Source organism: Lissotriton helveticus, chromosome 1_1, assembly GCF_964261635.1.
Source record: "Lissotriton helveticus chromosome 1_1, aLisHel1.1, whole genome shotgun sequence".
Classification (NCBI taxonomy): Eukaryota; Metazoa; Chordata; class Amphibia; order Caudata; family Salamandridae; genus Lissotriton; species Lissotriton helveticus.
This window is the reverse complement of record NC_136057.1, coordinates 1542107668-1542127255: the sequence shown is the minus strand read 5'-3', so window position 1 is coordinate 1542127255 and position 19588 is coordinate 1542107668.

Here is a 19588-nt window from a genome sequence, read left to right as displayed (position 1 = left end):
GAAGCCCATAGGAATGATTAGGCATTACCGATTCGGTATTTACCGAATCGGTAATTTAAGAATTCACAAGGGTGCAGGGGGTGTCACTTTGACACCCTCTAGCACCCCCAAAACGGGCATGTGTGCAATGTGGCACACAGACATGCCCTAAGGGCACGTCTGTCTGTCACATGGCACATGTGTACATGCACAGATGTGCATGTACACAGGAATCGGTTTTTTACCATGGATTTGTATTCCATGGTAAAATACCGATTCTGTAGGCCATGTGCTGATGGAACATTGGCTACTTACATTGCATTTTCGGTTGTTCTACCGAATCGTTATCATTACAGAATCGGTAAATATTACCGATTAGGTAACTTTACCGATTCGGAAATGATAACGAATCGGTAAAATTACCGAAAATGTGCCCCTACATCTCGATAGCCCTTTACCGATCGGAAACGGCCGAAAATCGGTATTTTCGGCCGATTCCGATCGGTAAAGGGCTACCTACATCGGGCCCCTAGTGCCCCCCCTCCTCTCTCCTCACTGGCCATCTGCATATAGTGCTTGAGCAGTACAGCGCTAGCGTGCAGGCAGGGGGGGCTACAGGTAATCCACCTGGAGCACTCACGAGGCGCTAGGTCCCACCAGCAGACTCATGGGCAACAGGTCGAGCTCCTCACCTACTTCTGGGCGCAGTCAAAGGTGCTTCTTGGCAGTCAGTCAAAGCACTCTCCTTTTCCAGGCGCTGGGGAGCAGTCAGGGCCCAGGTGTAGCACTCACGAGGCACTAGGGAAGGAGAGCAAGCAGGCAGTGCTAGGCCAGGTCTGCGGTCAGTGGGTACTCATCAGTACAGGACAGCAGCTCGTCAGAACCATCATCCCCTGTAACGTGGCACTCCTCCTGGTACAGCAGCCCGAACTCCATCAGCGGGCTCTCACTGGCCCTGTGGATAGTGGAGGGGTACAGATGGGCTCAGGGGCCAGCACACAGGCCCATGCGGCGGCACCCCCTGGCAGCAGGTCCCCTCACGCTCAAGTCCACGCTCTGACTGAGCACATGCCATCTCTACTGCTCTACAAATACCAGAAAGGCTGGGAGCTTCTAGAAAGTCCCTGGCAGTTCCAGCCTCAACTGTCACTGTGGGGAGTATAGAGCACCTTGTCACATCTAACACTAGTCCGCTAACCCACCTCAGTCAGGCGGCACAAGCAGACAGAAATGGCGTCCATTTTAAAAGTGACATTTCTGCAATGGTAAAAGAACACTAGACCGCCAACCCACTGCAGGCAGGCGGCACAAAGCACACAGCCATGGCATCCATTTTAAATGCAGCATGTTACCAAGGTACATTTCTACAATGGGGCGTTAACAAGTGCACACCATTGCATTACATTTAACATGGCGTCTCACACCACACATGGCCTATACAGTTTTCTAGCACGTGGGAGACATCCTAAAACAGGGGGGGGGAAAGCAAAACATTTGGGGAAAATAGGCCAAGTCCAACAGGCCACAGTTCTAAATGCTGCATTTTGATTGGTTTTTGGGAACTTAATCCCGCCTCCTGACGGCTATGACGTCATTTTCCTCCTTTCGAGGCTATCGGCCCCTTTACTTTCAAAACAGTTTTGTTCCGCTGCCTCTACCCGTTGCCTCCCGTAGTCCGTTACTTTTTGGACCATCGCCACCCACCCCACCCCCTCCAGTCCGTGCCTTCTTTCACACCCTTGTGCTGAAAATGCAATAGGTGTAGCGTAAATACAAGTCCTATTGCATTTTAAATGCTTGTTTGGTGTGTGATTGGTGGATGGATTTGCACTCTTTGTCTCGCATGCGTGTAATGCCTTACATCGTACGCATGCAGGACAAAACAGTGGCGTTGCCCGCAGCACCTGCACCCGCTTCTCAGCCAAAGCCACTCTATCCCAGTGTCAGCCTGCCACAGCTCTCCTTTGGCCACGGCCAGCCCTGCGAGCCTGCAGCACCAGCGGCCACGGCTCCACGTCGGACGGGCTCTGCCCCCAGCGCCTCGATGTCCAGCTCCCCCAGCTGACGGCGGCTTCATATACAGATCCAGCCCTATTGACTTCAGCGGTTCTTTTAGCTGAGTGACACCAGACTCCCCCCGGCCACACTCCGCCCGCTGACGGACTGGCCTACAGCTGCATGGGCCGTGGGGTCCAACTGCTTTGCCGAACCCCTCCAGCACAGGATCCAAGTTACAGGAAGCGGACACACTCAGGCAGCACCTCCCCACCACTTTCCATCGGTCAACAGTGGCCCCCGTACCTGGCTTGCACCAAGGACTTCAATGACATGGCCCAACCCTGCCCGCCTCCTGCCTTCCTGCCACCGCAGTGTTAACCCGCGGAACAGCCGCAGGATGTCGGATATATGCCCATGAGTCCAGCTACAAAGGCACAGTGAAAACAGTTGTTAGTGGCAAAAAATGCCCTTATCCATTTACCTATAATACCAAGCACTTGAAATGATCACAGCAGCCGCTCCAAGTCAATTGCCTCCTGCGATACCAGTCCCGTTCGACCCGCTTATCATGTTTTATTTCTTGCACATATTTGTGTTTGAGGGCATGGAGGGGTGTAGCCTCCTCACTATGTTTGTCGGGGGGTAAGCTTCAGAATTTCCCAGCAATCAAACTGGGACATCTTGTTAAAACGCAATTATTTTGCGGGGTGTAACACCTCAAGCACCCCCACCCCCGAGCTAAGCCCGTGAGGGCAGGTGCTTTTATCGAAGATTGTGTTTCAATAGTCATGTTTCTTTTATCAACATTTTTTTTTAAATATACTTTTGTCGGCTTACTAGTGTTATTCCCACATTTGCTCTTCCTCATCCCCACACTGTCCCGCTCTGACTAGGTCTCATCGGGTACCTCTCTTTTTCACTGTTACTTTCTTTCTCCCTTACCTCTCACTCTTTTTCTCATTCTCCTCCCGGAACCATGTAATGGTAAACAAAAACAATTTCTATGGTGTAGGTGTAATAACTAGAGAGTGTGGCAGGGAAACCCTAGGAAGGCGACCACTAGTACTAAAACCAAGGAGGCCGATCATGTATTCTCGAACTAAGTACCACGCCTAAAACAAAATCTCTCTAAAGAGTGGAGGGTGAGGCATTTTAGGATTGCAAAACACAGTATGGCATTCTCCTGGAGAGCGGCGCTACAGGTGCTGATGACAGGGATGTGGTACAAAAGGGGGTGGTGATGGACGGAGCATCTGAACCAATCAAACACTCACACCCAGTCAAAAGATCTGGGTTTAATCCATCACCGTTCTTTAGCCCACTCTGCCACCCCAGTTCAGATACGGCCATATGCAAATCAGTCTGACCCTGTGCCTCATGGGAACAGTCCAGCCCGAACTGCCAAGCCATGCCTTCCCTTGACCGGAAACAAGCTTCCTAGGACCGGTTTGTGACATTTCAGCCGTCTTTAGCCAGGCTTGCTTGAATCCAGTGGCAAAGTAAGCAAGGGACTCACGTATGAGCATACCCTGCCAACTTATGGCGAACAAAGCGGAACAAAAGGGGGTAGTGATGGACGGAGCATCTCAACCAATCAAACACTCACACGCAGTCAAAAGATCTGGGTTTAATCCATCATTGTTCTTTAGCCCACTCTGCCACCCCAGTTCAGACATGGCCTTATGCAAATCAGTCTGACCCTGTGCCTCATGGGAACAGTCCAGCCCGAACTGCCAAGCCATGCCTTTTCTGGATTGGAAACAAGCTTCCTAGGACCGGTTTCTGGCATTTCAGCCGTCTTCAGCCAGGCTTGCTTGAATCCAGTGGCAAAGTGAGCAAGGGACTCACGTCTGAGCATACCCTGCCAACTTATGGCGAACAAAGCGGTACAAAAGGGGGTGGTGATGGACGGAGCATCTGAACCAATCAAACAGTCACACCCAGTCAAAAGATCTGGGTTTAATCCATCACCATTCTTTAGCCCACTCTGCCACCCCAGTTCAGACATGGCCATATGCAAATCAGTCTGACCCTGTGCCTCATGGGAACAGTCTAGCCCGAACTGCCAAGCCATGCCTTCCCTGGACCGGAAACAAGCTTCCTAGGACCGGTTTCTGGCATTTCAGCCGTCTTCAGCCAGGCTTGCTTGAATCCAGTTATCAACATTTTGTTTTTTTAAAATATACTTTTGTTATAAACATATCTGTTTTATTATTTATTGGCAATGTCGGCTTACTAGTGTTATTCCCACATTTGCCCTTCCTCATCCCCACACTGTCCCGCTCTGACTAGGTCTCATCGGGTACCTCTCTTTTTCACTGTTACTTTCTTTCTCCCTTTTCCTCATTCTCCTCCTGGAACCATGTAATTGTAAACAAAAACAATTTCTGTGGTATAGGTGTAATAACTAGAGAGTGTGGCAGGGAAACCCTAGAAAGGCGACGACTAGTACTAAAACCAAGGATGCCTATCATTTATTCTCGAACTAAGTCCCACGCCTAAAACAAAATCTCTCTTGAAAGAGTGGAGGATGAGGCATTTTAGGATTGCAAAGCACAGTATGGCATTCTCCTGGAGAGCGGCGCTGCAGGTGCTGATGACAGGGATGTGGCATTACACCAAGGTAAAATGATACATTCATGTTCAATGGGGTTAGGTTTGTCGCTGCTCCAGTGTCCTTGATCCTTCGCTCTTCTCCTTCCATCCACGGAAGACGAGGCCGTCTAAGATTTATTTACAAAAAGCCTGCAGGGCATCCCACTGGGTGCAACAGAGCTGACTGGGGTTTTCTACTTTGATTACCTCTACTGTCAAAATATCAACAGATCCCCAAGCTCGCCCCTCCTGCTGCCACCACCACCTCCCCCGTGCGCGCGCTATGCTCCGGCCCACCTTTGCCCTCTTCCAGGGTTGTATAGGGATTAGAAATCGGCCCGGGCATGAAAAAAAAAGTGGCCCACATTTGCATATTGCTTTTCTGCAAAATACTGCTTCTGCAAAATGTTATAAAAAAGGGTGGGGGGGGGGGTTGTAAAAAAAATATACGGATTAGTTTACACTAATGAAACGCACCTGAACAGAAGTGGGGCCACTTTTGCTTAGGCTCCCTGCCCCAGCTCAATATTCATATATTAATAAACCGGCTCAGGGAGACAAAAAAAGTGACACCTCTGCCGTCAATAACAAGCATTTGCCAAGCAATAGGTCTCGCATTTACGCAAGTTTAAACTATCGGCATTGTAAATAACAATGCCTTTTATTTATGTTTTAAAAAATAAAAACATAAATAAAAGGCATTGTCATTTACAATGCCAAGAGCTCAAACTTGCGTAAATGCGAGACCTATTGCATTGCAAATGCTTGTTTACTATTGAGGGCGTTTGATGGACCCAATAATAATCTAGAGGCAATGAATGCCAATTGGTGTCCCTTTTTACAGTTCACATATTTGCATGAATTAGTTTCATCTAGAGGGTGGGATAGAAGCGGTTTACTTGAAGCTGTAAGTAAGCCTTACAGCACAGCACGCACAACACGTTTCAATGCAACAGTTAGCCTGGCCTGTCATTAATACATAGTATCCTAAGTTGTGAAAAGTAAGTGGGTGGTGAGTAGTTGCTTCTGGGGATTTATAGGCATTTCGAAGAATACTGCACTCTATATATCACAATAACCTACCACATCACGTTTAACATCAGAATGTGAAAATTAACCTAAACCTTTTGAAATTCTGTGATCACTGTAATGTTTGAAGACCGCATGTAAGCGGTCTAGTGTTTGCGCACATAGCCGTGCGCTAGCGCGACCGTGACGTATCACGGCCGCGCGGACTATAAATAAAGGAAGGCGTGGTCACGGAACTAGTCCGGACCACGCGGAGACCAAGAGCGTGTCCTTGGTCCTTATTTGCAGCGCTGCGACTGGGGGCGCTGCGTGATGCATTTGAGGACCCCTACAATGGCGACGAGGGCCTGAAGAGCCCGTGGCGTGCCCTGAAGCACTGCCTGCCCCGCCCCTCCACTGATCGGCGATGTGCTGTGCCTGGCTGGGCCCCGCTGGCAATACCGCGTGGGGTGAGGCGCCCCAAGCCGAGAGGATCACGGTGCACGCATAAATTCCCAGCTGCCAGAAAGGTCAGAGGGGTGCTCAGCTTTCCACTCAGCCCCGAAGCGCCTGGGCCCAGGAAGAGAATTCTGCACTACGGTGCCACGCGCTCCCTACGCCACCAGGGGTTCAAGGGTTTTTCAACCTGCTATCCCATAAACTGTGGCCTGAGGGGGCCCTGGTGAAGACAGCCCTGCATCCGCCCCCTGCAGGTGTATCCCGGCGGCCCGGTCGGTGTGAGACATCAGCCCTGCGGCTAGTTGCCCTGTGTGCCTGAAGCGGTGAGTGACTTCATTTTCCCCCAAAATGGCGTCCATTCCGCCAATTGAACCCTTCTCCATCGACGGCGCGCCGGCAGCCCTTGCCCCAAGATGGAAGGACTGGGTTGAAAGACTACAATTCTATTTCGAAGGCGCAGGCACGGCGAGAGAGAGGCGCAGGGTGCTCCTCCTGCATCTTGGGGGGAAGGACATCTATCGAATCTACAAGACCCTGACGGAAGCTACTCCTCACACATATGTCACGCTCCTCAACGCACTCAACGCCCATTTTGAGCCGATGCAAAGTAAGGACTACGAGCGGTTCATTTTCCGGCAAGCGCGACAGGAAGCGGATGAATCCCTCGACGCTTTCCACGGCCGCCTGAAAGAGCTAGCGAGCACGTGCGGATTCCGCGACGAGCAAGAAGAAATTCAAGGACAACTCATCCAAACCTGTTACTCCTCCGACCTGAGGGTGAAGATCCTCCAAGAGGATGGCAAACCACTAGTGGAGATCTTAAAGCTAGGCCGCTCTAAAGAATTGTCCCAGGCAAGGGCGTCTCATATGGAAGCAGCACTCCACAGACCAATTAAAACAGAACAAGTGCACGTGGCGGAACACGTCAACGTGGTGAGGCCCAAACAACGCCCGGCGGGGAGAGGAAGGCCACTTGAACGCCGCAAAGACCGTGGATACTGCGGTGGCGCGCCACACAGAGCACAGGACTGCCCAGCCCGAGGAAGAAAGTGCGGGTCATGCGGGCGCATGAATCACTTTGCATCGGTATGTAGGTCGTCCAAGCCCAAACCCGAAGCCACTCACGCCATACAGGAAGACCCCGAGAGCGAAAACATGGATGACGACACACACAGCTACCCGGTACACTATGTGTTTGCCATAGACCAGCCACTGAAAAAGAAGCGGCGACTCCTGAAGTGCAGGATAATGATACAGAACCAAGAGGTGAGAGCAACCATCGACACAGGTGCATCCATCGAACTTATGGCGGCAAACGTTTACGCTCAACTGCGAGACAAGCCGAGTCTGAAGCCTGCCAAAATCAGAGTTTTTGCATACGGACAGAAGACACCCATACCGCTAATTGGGTGCTTCCAAACGGAAGTACAACACCAAGACAAAAGAGCACCATCTACCATCTATGTCACCAAAGAAGGCAGTGGAATGCTACTCAGCGGCCAAACAGCCGAAGAACTTCACTTAATATCCTTCGCCATGGCAGTACTGGAGGAAGAACTCGAAGCGATCATTGAAGAGTTCGAAGACGTTTTTAAAGGCATTGGATGTCTCCGTGGGAAGGAAGTATCCTTACACATCGATCGGTCCATACAGCCTGTGGCCCTGCGTCAATGACGGATAGCATTCCACCTGAGAAAGAAAGTGGAACAAGAGCTGGAGAACCTCAAGAAACAGGGAATAATCGAGAAAGTCAGTGGGCCCACCCCCTGGGTATCGCCAATCGTGGTGGCGCGAAAACCCAAGCAGCCAGGGCAAGTACGCATCTGCATCGACATGCGCCTGCCCAACGCCGCAGTCAAAAGAGAAAGACATCTGACTCCCACGATAAACGACATTCTGGGAGAGTTAAATGGAGCGAAGTGGTTTTCCAAAATGGATCTGAGGTCAGGATATCACCAACTGCCCCTGCACCCGGATTCCAGATACATTACCACCTTCTCCACTCATGTCGGACTCCGGCGCTATCGAAGGCTCAACTTTGGGATATCAAGTGCAGCAGAAGTATTCCAAAACACAATTCGAGAGGTACTGAGCGGAATAACTGGAGTCCTCAATGTCAGCGACGACCTACTGATATACGCCGACTCCGTGGAAGAACATCACCGGAGGCTCAGGAGCGTGCTGAAAAGGATCCACGACTCAGGCCTTACGCTACACAGAGAAAAGTGCCAATTCCCACAGAACACAATCAGCTTCTTTGGATACACTTTCTCCGACAAGGGAGTAGCGCCAGACCCTGAAAAGGTGAAAGACGTACAAGCAGCACCCGCCCCGACCAACACGTCAGAAGTGCGGAGCTTCCTCGGAATGGTGAATTTCTGTGGGCGGTTCATCCCAGACCTCTCCAATCTCACAAGACCACTAAGGGAACTTACAAAATCTACCACCCCGTGGCATTGGGGAAACGAGCAAGAGCTGGCATTTCAGAACACTAAAGCCGCCCTGTCTGCCAACACCACTCTATCATACTTCGACCCCACCAAAGCAACCAACATCGCGGTCGACGCCAGCCCGTACGGACTAGGGGCAGTACTGACACAGAGCCAAAATGGAGAAGACGGGGTGTCAATAGCCTACGCGAGCCGCTCCCTAACAGAGACAGAACAACGCTACTCTCAAATTGAAAGGGAGGCCATCGCAATCCACTGGGCTTGCAGACACTTCCACGTGTACGTCTATGGACACCCCTTCACTGTATCCACCGATCATAAGCCCTTACTTCCTCTATTCCGGGGGTCAGTCTCCAAACCCCCCCCAGAATCGAAAAGTGGATATTGCAGCTCCAAGAGTATGACTACAAGCTGGAATTCAAGCCCGGTGCAAATAACCCGGCCGACTATCTCTCTCGGCATCCCCGAGCGGCAACCACGCAGGAACAGGAAGATGCGGAAGAAACGGAGGAGTACGTAAAGATCATCCTGGAGCGCTCACGACCCCTACCCATGGGCATCGACCTGATCGTGGAAGCGACCCGCAGCGACGAAGTCCTCCAGCTTGCAATAGATGCCTCACGAAGCAGCGACTGGAAGTCACTCCAGAATTCACTGGGTCAGAGAACCCCCGAGGCAAAGAGGGCTCTAGAAGCGATCCTCAGGGTGAAAGATGAACTATCGGTGGACGCGCAAGGATGCCTTCTCCGCGGACCCCGAATTGTAATGCCTGCTAGTCTAACTCAACAGGCCGTCGAGCTGGCCCATCGCGGCCACCAAGTGATCGTGAAAATGAAGAGCAGGCTCAGAGCAAAGGTCTGGTTCCCGGAGATGGATGATAAGGTCGAACAGTTGGTAAAAGGATGCCACTGGTGTCAAGCGGCAGGTCCACCCGAGCCTCCAACCCCGGTAATCACTGAGGATGATCCGACTAGACCATGGGAACGAGTAAGCGCCGACTTCGGACACCTTCCAGACGGCCGTTACATGCTCGTCGTCATCGACGATTTGACAAAATATCCAGAAGTAGAAATAATAACATCGTTGACTGCCAGAGAAGTGACTGCCAAACTGGAGAAGATAATCGCCACTCATGGCATCTTCGAACAAATGAAGACGGACAACGGGCCACCGTTCCAAAGCCAAGAGTTCGCCAACTACCTTCAGGAATGGGAGATCCAACACAGGAAGATCACCCCCAGATGGCCCCAAGCCAATGGCGAAGTAGAGCGGTTCATGAGGACCCTAAACAAAGTCATCAGGATCGCTCAGGCAGAAGGAACACCAGTCGATAGGGCCCTGTACACATTCTTAAGAGAATACAGGCTAACGCCTCACCGCACAACTACTGCTGCCCCGGGACGCTCCGCAATGGGCAGAATCGTCAGAGACACCATTCCTCATCACCACACCTGGACCCCTCATGAGGCAGACCCCCAGCAGGCACTGCGGAACAGAAGACGATCGAATGAGTATGCCAGTTTTAGACGCCGGGCCAGACCATCACCCATAGCGGAAAGAGACTGGGTCTCCGTGAGGGATCGGTTCCCCGGGAGCAAGTTCAGGCTCCCGTTTGAGCCCCGTCCATGGACAGTCACTCGCCGGTCGGGCACGATGGTAACTGCCCAGCGCGACGGCGAAAGCGTCACACGCAACGTATCATTCTTCAAGCGAGCAGCCGTCCCATCTGGAGAACAACAAAGTCAAGACCAAGACAGAACCTCCTCAAGCCCCACAGCGTCCGGCATCGACTCCCCAGGGAGTGCACAAAGAAGCCCCGATGAAAGAGCTGTGGCGAATTCTCAGGATTCCGGAGGGTCAGGTGCAGATAGCCCCCACCTCTCCGGTGACGGGCTATCACCAACCCCAGCCCGACAAGACACTCCTAGAAGGGTCCTGTTCCGAGGGGAGGCTGCTGGCTATGGTTTGAGAAGAAACCCCGCGCCATCTTCGCAGCTGGCGGACTTTGCCGTGGGCTAAGACTGTGGTACCTGCTCATCAGACTGGTAACAGGCCTGCCCGCCATTTTGATTTATCACCTGTCCCTGATTAACCAAGTGACTTTGAGACGGACTACTGTTGGGGTTTCCCCCTTTTGTTTTTTGATTTCATAAAGGTTGAAAGGAGTGTAATGTTTGAAGACCGCATTTAAGCGGCCTAGTGTTTGCGCACGTAGCCGTGCGCTAGCGCGACCGTGACGTATCACGGCCGCGCGGACTATAAATAAAGGAAGGCGTGGTCACGGAACTAGTCCGGACCACGCGGAGACCAAGAGCGTGTCCTGGGTCCTTATTTGCAGCGCTGCGACTGGGGGCGCTGCGTGATGCATTTGAGGACCCCTACAATCACAAGGCTCGAACACGGCTCTTCTCCAGGAGTTTCCTCTTGCGTTTAACCTTTTGGGCATTCGGTGCACTCCCTCTACAGCTAGCACTTGGATTACTCACAATCCTCACAGTTTTAGAGAGAGGCTGTGATTGGCCTGCAACCCCAATCTGAAAATGGTCCCATCACCAGTGGGCATGCGTGGTGTCACCCCCCCATCTTCAGCTCACTGCGGGAACGGCTCTCGCCAACAGGAATGGGCAGGCCAGTGGCAGGCGTGACGCATTTGTCTGGAAACCGCAGTAGCCTCCAGTTTCGATTGGATGCATTGCATGTGGTAAACTATTTGACAGACAGTACACGCATTAAAGACCCGAGGCAGTGCAGGGAAGTCTAGATGTGAGTAGCATCAAGGCGCTTCTTTCACACACTGCAGGCACTGCACTTGGCCTATTATTCATGTCACAGAGTAGTCGCTGCTTGGCCTGCATCAACAGCCCTTTTCAACTCCGGGGCAAAGTCACAAAGGCCCCGCTGCTCCTTGGCAATCAAGAACTCCCGATTAAAATAGGACATTATTTCATTTCCTTGTTCATTGTGTTATAGACATTCACGTGCAAATTCTGCTTTTTATCTGTATATAATGCAAACGATTTATTAAACCCCCTTGCCATTAAATGATTGCTGACATTTCTATGCCAATTCGGAACGGCTAATGGCTTTCTCATGAATACAACTCAAAGCACTTGCACATTATGGTTACATTAATTTATATACACATTAAGGTGGAAAATAAATGGAGTTTACAGCTTACTGTTCAATACATTCCATCTACATGTAAATGTATAAAATCGGTCTGGTGAAAATCCCAGTTGACATAATATAAAGGGGGCTTGCAGGATGGAGGTTGATGCTCTGTTAGAGCTGTCTAATGAAGACTGGCACAGCTTTGGCCAGAATTATGCAGACCCACACTGGGAGGGTATCGGTGTAGTACTCAAAAAGAGCAGAGGCCACAGGGTCTGGCAGTGTCAGTATTAACAGGTTTCAGCTTAGAGACCAACCAAAGAAGGAAAACCTTCCAAGAAAATAGATAGGCCCCATTAGGAAAGAAATGTCCTGGCATATATAGGGCGCCCTGCTCAATTAGGCATTGATCGAAGTATTAGACGAGATGGACGCAGGTTAAAAACCTTTATACAAACTGAGAGCTAACAAGAACCATGCTTTCATATTGGGGCACTCGAACTGCACGTCTTGAAGCCTTCTCGACCAGCGTTTAACAGTTCCATTGGAGACTAGTAAATAGGCACAAAGTTAACTCCACCGAAGGAGCAATTGCTGGCCTAGAGATGAGCCGTTAACACGGAACCCAAAGAGATAATCCAAACCACCCTACATTTAAGGAGAAAAAAAAGCAAAGTTCAGGGTGACTTGTGATAAAATTATAAAGAGTTCGGTATTGCGTATATAATGACACGCAATGTTATGGATGTGAATAATTACATTTGAATTACATTGTTATTGGACAATGTGCAATTAGCAATTGTAAAAACGTAGAGATCCATACACCATACCTGGGCCACTAGAAATCATGCATAATTGGCACCTGCAATATCCTCTATTAAAACACCTCAGTCACTAACATTGAAGCTTTTATGAAGTATCTGTCCTTCACGTCAATCTTCTCTGTTCCAGTGTAAATGCCAATGCAAACAGCCCAATTATGGGTAATATATTCAAGGGACACCATGGTAGAACAAATATGGTTGAAATTATCGTTGGTCATTTACAGGAGGATTCTTTTGTAGACAGCTGCTTTAGGGTCAGAGCCACTGAACCATATAGCTTCAACGGAAATGGTGAGTGACACTTATATAACAAGCATTTTCAATGCAATTGGTCTCGCATTTACAAGAGTTTGAGCTACTGGCATTTATGTGTTATTTTTAAAACAGATTAATAAAAGGCATTGTAATTTCAATGCCAATAGCCTAATCTCTCGCACATGTGAGACCTATTGCATTAAAAATGCGTTTGGTGTCCATGTTATAACGTTTTTTTTAAAAGCGTTAGGAGAGAGCGTGTCCAAAGCTATTTGAGAAAATGATGCTCGGGGGCTGTAATTAAAGCCTACTGAGTAACAATACACGTAACGGGGGTGTCCTCATGGGAGGTTACAAAATAAGACTAGGAGGTTCTAAGGCGGGACTATTAACCCTATTGATAAATGAAAGCCAGAGTTTACAGTGGACAATGACAAAACCTGATGGAAATTATGGGCGGAGCTTCAAGTCCATACCTGAATACAGCATGCCTCGCAGACCAGGGCAAATGGGCTGCCCAGGCTCGACCTAAAAAGGGAATCTGAAATACATACACCAGAACATGGCAATAAAAACAATTGAATCACTCTGAAATCTTTCCATATTAGGTCAGTAGATGTAAAAAAAAAATTGCATTCAACATTTAAAACAAATCTCTCTTGGGTATTTAGATTTGGTGGATACTGAATATCTATCTACAAAATGGCAAATATCCCATCCACCTTCTTTAGAGTGTATGCCCTTGTATTCATGGGTACATATTTATATGCTCTAACTAAGGCGAGCGGAACAGATTTAAGCAGATGTCCCGCATCTGTCAAACTGTCAAACTCGATATAGCTATAGAATCAAAACTGATAATCCGAATGTAAGAGTAATTACAGAAATTCAGAAGGATTTCAATGGATACCCTCATATGTGAAGTGTAGGCTTCATAAAAAAGGAAATATAAAGAAACATTCACCCACCGACCTAGGTGGCATATTTCATCATCCGGCTTGTCTCAATTCCATCCAACATTCTTTAGGGGACGAATGAGCTCTCAAATGTTTAGGGATCACTTGAGGTAAATGTATGGTACCTCCATACAGTGGTATTGGGATCCAACACAAGTGGTTAAAAATCCCTATAAAGAGTCCAAATTGATATTCATTTTCAGATTCTATGTCGATATCAAATGCAAATGAGCATGAGTATGTTAGGGATATCTATTAATCCTGCATCTCACTGGTCGGCATGTTTCAGGCATTCCAGGAGCCCCATATGGTGTTCAGGGCTAGATTTAGGACCTTGGTCACGGTGTTTAGTATCCCCTAATCTGGCCCTGTATGTATAACGATCACAGCTGGTATTTTGACAAGCATACACATGCGCGCACACACACACACACACACACACACATTCGCACCAGAATTAAACTTGCATCAGATGTCATCTTCCCTGCTTAGGATCCTATTGAAAAATGTTTCAAAACATGAGGCACAGACACAAATAGTTTATTCAGGACCACAGAGGGTTGTAAGTTTTCCGTCTCGGTGCCTTGGTGCCAGACAGTCAGTGCTCCAAAGGCAAACAAAAACCATCACTGTAAGCACATGCAGCACAGAAAGATGCATATTATGACCCACACTCAAATGAGGCAATGTCACAACCATACTCACTAGTAATTATACACTACTACGGATTTAATATGTGCCCCTTGGTGGGAAATACTTTTGTAGTCATTCACTGAAAGAGTTTTAAAAAAGTCAGATAGAATTATGACAACAATGATCCTAAGTGGGGACTGTGGATTATGTAAGTCTTTGACAAAATGGAAAAGTAGGTACAGACTTATGTCATCAAGACAGCATTCCGCCTGTGGACTGATCCTGTGCACTGCCTCCAGAGAATATTTTAGTAATAGGGCCTGCCTTCCCTTAAACTAACGAGGCAACCCACAATTGTGGAGGCCACTCCCACTGTCCTTTGTGCCCTGTGAGAGTGACATTAGAAGGAGAACATCTTGATGTAATGTGCCGGTGGTGTGTCAGTAACGCTAGTAACAGATGCAATAAAATTACAGAACAAGTCTGTTACACAGGATCTGTAGAGATTGCCCAGTGGCGCCAGGTGACATTTGAAAGTTGTGGGGCGTAAAAGTTGTGGCTGGATGCACTGTGGCAAGCGAGTGTAGTTTTTGAAAAAGAATGGGAAAATGGTGCATTTTAAGCATATTTGAGAAAGCAAGAACGTTCATAAAGCAATTGTATAAGTGTAGCTATTACAGCAAAGTTACCAACAAATGCCATGGATCATGAAGGCCCCTTGGAGTGGGGGGTGGGGGGGGGGAGGGGAGGGGCTGCAGGAGATTTAACTTGCATCCAGGGCTTTATGTGAAACCAATCCAATGACTAGCTTTAGCCCAGACCTTTCAAAGAAGGGTGATCCTGTGGAATCACAGATTGTAGCTGGTGCTCGTGCAAGGCTATTCGGGTCGAGCCCATATAAAACTGCAAAAGGGGTGTTCTTATGGTTGCGAGTTTGAATCTCGGCTATGGATGCTAAAAACCAACAGAACTGCGTTTCTCTTTTTTTAAGATTTAGAAAAGCACACATTTATTTAATGCCTCTGCAAGAAATGAACGTTAATAAAAAGTCTTGCTTTAATGTGCCACCTCTTGCCACTAAATTCATCACAGCGGCACCTCTGTAACATTGAGCTGCTGGGCGGCATCACTGAGCGTGATTCCTTTTCTATAATTAATGTTGGTAAGGCCCAGAGCTAACAACACAGTGTACTGGAATTAGTTGCACAACACAATTCCCAAGCAGTATCTAATTTCCTATGCTCTTCAATTAAATTGTAATCTTTTTGGTTTTCATTATCTCAAATACCTATTGTATCCAAAATAAACACTATGGGCATCTGTTCCGAATGGAACACACAGTACAAGTTCCGAATGGAACACACAGTACAAGAAACCGATGTTTAAAAGGCAACTTTCAATAAACATCTGGGCAAAAACAGCATTTTGTTTAAATGCAAACTGAGCATTATCAGGTATTTGGCACACACTGATGATGAGACTGGTGCATCTTTGATAAATACTCTTTTTACTTAAAAGCAATGGGAGTTACATTACTTAATGAAGGTTGCTATGTGGAAATGTATTGTGTTAGCTTTACATAGCGCTACTCGTCACCGAGACCACTTCGGAGCGCTAAATAACATTCACTACAGGACCTCAAAAAATGGAAATTAAGTCTAGGTTCACTTGCATTCATTTATTGTACTTACAAAAGATAAATCAGTTTTCTCCAGTCACTTTTAGTCTATAGAACCAATCCACTGACCACTAACACTGCACAACCCTTGGAAAAGCTACGTTTATGTTTAATAAAATGAAAATTGTAATAGGTTTTCAAAAACAAACACAATATGCAGTTGGAAATACTCAAGTGCTTGCGGATATTCTTCAATTCACACCAGATCCCTTCATTCCAGATAAGCCAAATGGGGACCTGGAAGGGTTACTTATGTAGCATGTGACACAGGACTCGAGTTGGGGGTACACGCAGGTACACGGCATCCACCCACTATTTTTACAGGGTGGACGCTGTCCCCCCTGGCAAGAAGTTAGGCCCCACAGAAATATGTTGAACTTGTCCCAGTGTAACACCGGGAAACGTTCAGCAGCGTCTGTACGTTGTCTGCTTTCGATTCCCAGCAACAATGTGTAGGCAGTGAGGCGAGCCTTTTTTCTCCTCCTGGTGGGCTGAAGTTAAGGGGCCATCCAGCCTCCTTCTGTTTGTATATGCTGACTGGGAGGCCACCTGGAATCTTACATTCGAATGTAAATGCCACAGAGGGAAACAAAGGCACACAGCTTGCCTTCTCTTCAAAGGTACTTAAGAGAGGCATGCTTTTGCCTTTGTTCTCTTCCTGTATATTGATCCAACGCGGCTCCAGAAATTTCCTTCAAAACCATCACCATATTCCTAAGGCGCTATTCTCACATTACTCATCAGTGTGGCCCATAACACTGCAAGTTATTTATACACACATTCACCTTGCTGGATTTTTTAGCGGACTGTTTATTTACATACTCAAATGTATACACTATATACACCCGCAGATTATCGGTATTACCATGGTTTTAATAAAAAAAAAACATAAATAAACACTCCACCATTATTGTCAATGGATCTGCTAGAAAAAATGAACTGTTGGACAACAAGACCAGCTTAATTCTCCATTTATTTAATTTTTATTTTTTGAGGTAAAATCTCCCAGCATGACCTTACTTTTATTCACTCTATTTCAATTAATCATTTAAAGCATTAATAACCAAAGAGAAAGAAAAGTTAAATTCAAATCATGTATTTTTATTAGCATAACAGTTCATGAAAGTAAACAAAATTACATTACCAAGATTTCAGGACATGGGCATCAGCATAAGGAAGGAACAGTTCCCAAAAACCACCTCTCTATTCTTTCTTGGTGTTCACCTCCCATCAGGACTCCACACCCATTCGAAAGAGTCCAGAAAAATGTCAACGTACTTGCACTATAAAATTCAGCAATCCGACCGCATGTCGTGGTGAAAAATAAAATCGAAAAGCAAGCTTTTTTCTTACTTTCAAACGTCCTCTTTTATACCCTTTTTCCCTAACTTATCTATCTAAAACTTGTAACTTTTGGGTTTTTTCTTTTTTCTGATTGATTAGTCCAAGGGGTGGATGAGCATAACCTCATCACCTTATTGTTCGTATTTCCGCGAAGTCATCGTTATAATTAAAAAAATAAAGTCTCTATTGTCTCTTAGTAGCCCTTTCCGGTTGTGTCCTTTAATTTGCAATTTCTTCAAACTTTCCCATGTTCACGATGCGGACATTCAAATTTGTTGGCACGAATGAAGCATCCAGGCTACACTGTCCTTTACCAACGCTGTACAGGCACAGGCTGCTTGCACTTCTCTCGAGTTCTGTCGCGCATGCATACATGATCTCAAACTCGGAGTCGCGGAAAACTTCCATTTTGGGTTAGGCCGCATGGGCCACAATGGGAACTATTATAGAAACAAACACAATTAAACATTAATTTTCGAAATATAGCCCTTCTGTTTAACTCCTCCCATTCTAAGGTAACACTGTTAGTTTTTACCTAGCAGATATAGCAACAAATAAGCATGATTTACTGACCATTCTCCATCATTTATGCCACAATTAGACATACAGAAAGCATATACATACAGATTTTGGTTAGAATATGACATTTACGCACAAGATTAGTAGGACAACTACACTTAATTAGTAAATTATGGTTCGCAACACAAGCAAATTTGTATCCCACGTGTATTTGTGTGTGCACTCTATTCTATGTTGGTTATTTTCAAAACCACACGATTAATACATGTTACTGTTATGGAGAAGTGATTTCACGAGGGGTATACAAAAATTTTTGTTTCCATCCTTGCTCCATCAATATAAATGCAGACACTGTAAGACTGTCAGATATGTTCGTCTGTAATTTAAATAGCACTATATTATTTCTTTAATAGTGCTACGTCGTGACTTCATGAGGTCATTTGAATATTATCTCACTTGGTCAGTCCCCTCACTTCTTTTTATAGGACTTGTGCCCTGATGTGATATATCACATCATATATATCTGTTTTCGTGCTCATTGAGCCAGCAGAGGTGAGTTCTGGTTCAGTAAGGGGTGGGGATTTTCATTGTTGTTATTAACCAATCCTTACCAAATCCAACCTCACCTCTCATTCCTTTCTGGCTGAATCCCACTTTTCCCCCTCCACCTAATAAACTGTTGTCTGCCGGTGCCCCTTTCTTTATCCATTTCCACTGTTGTGCCAGCAGCTTTTGATCATTGGCTGGCTGTTGTTAGTCAATTGACCAAAGTAGTGTTGTGTTGTCCACTCCTTAACTCCTCCGTATCATGACTGTGAATGACTCAAGACTGCCTTTTGCTTGCTGAGAGGGGTAGAGATAGACATGCTGGCTGATCATCCCAGCAACAGCAGAAATGGCCAATCACTGCATGGCTTTACAATGATTGGTCATTGCTCCCTGGGCAGACCCTCCCACACTGCGGTGCCATCTGCGCACACTAGACTGCACCAAATGCCTACCCTAGGCCTGGCAACTGTGTCTGCAGCTAAATATGATGCTGCTCCCTTGCTGTTACACAGCATGCAAGCAGTGTCAGGATCTTTGCACTACAGTGTTGACCTACTGTGACTCCTGGAGAGCTCTTCATTCTACAGCGACGACCATCTACAACGCTTTCCCTGTTCCTCGCTGCCTCCTCCTCTGCAAATTGAACTTTTTGTGCAGGAACTTCATAAGGTAACGTTTTCGGCTGGACTAACTTGGTGCTAGAATTTGGCTGGTGCTCCATCATTGTCAGCCGGAACTTGTAACGTTTCCCTTGTCTAGCACAACCAGATAACCATCCGTTGAGATATATCTACCTTAAATCTTTGAAATTGCATATCTCTGCTTCTACAGATTGGATTTTTGTCTTTTTGGCCTCAAGATATTTATTACATATTACTATATTTTATTGTGTTGTGTGTATTTACTTTTTTTGCTGTTTGTGTGCTGCATAAATATTTTACACATTGCCTCTCAGTTAAGTGTGTCAGTTATTTCTGACAAGCAACCAAATGGTTAAGCATAGGTTAATCTAGTGACTTTTGTAATTCACCCTGACAGGGAATGTGGCTGTCACCCGCCTGAAATAAAAATCCAATTTCCGACATCTATGATGACCTGTCTGTATCACAGTGTATGGGTTACAATAAATGTGCCATCATTCTTGTGCTATTTCATTGGCACCTGATGTTGCCTTAATGATCCCTGATTTATATGTAGACCTTCCTACAAGTTATGTCTATGTAGCAGAGA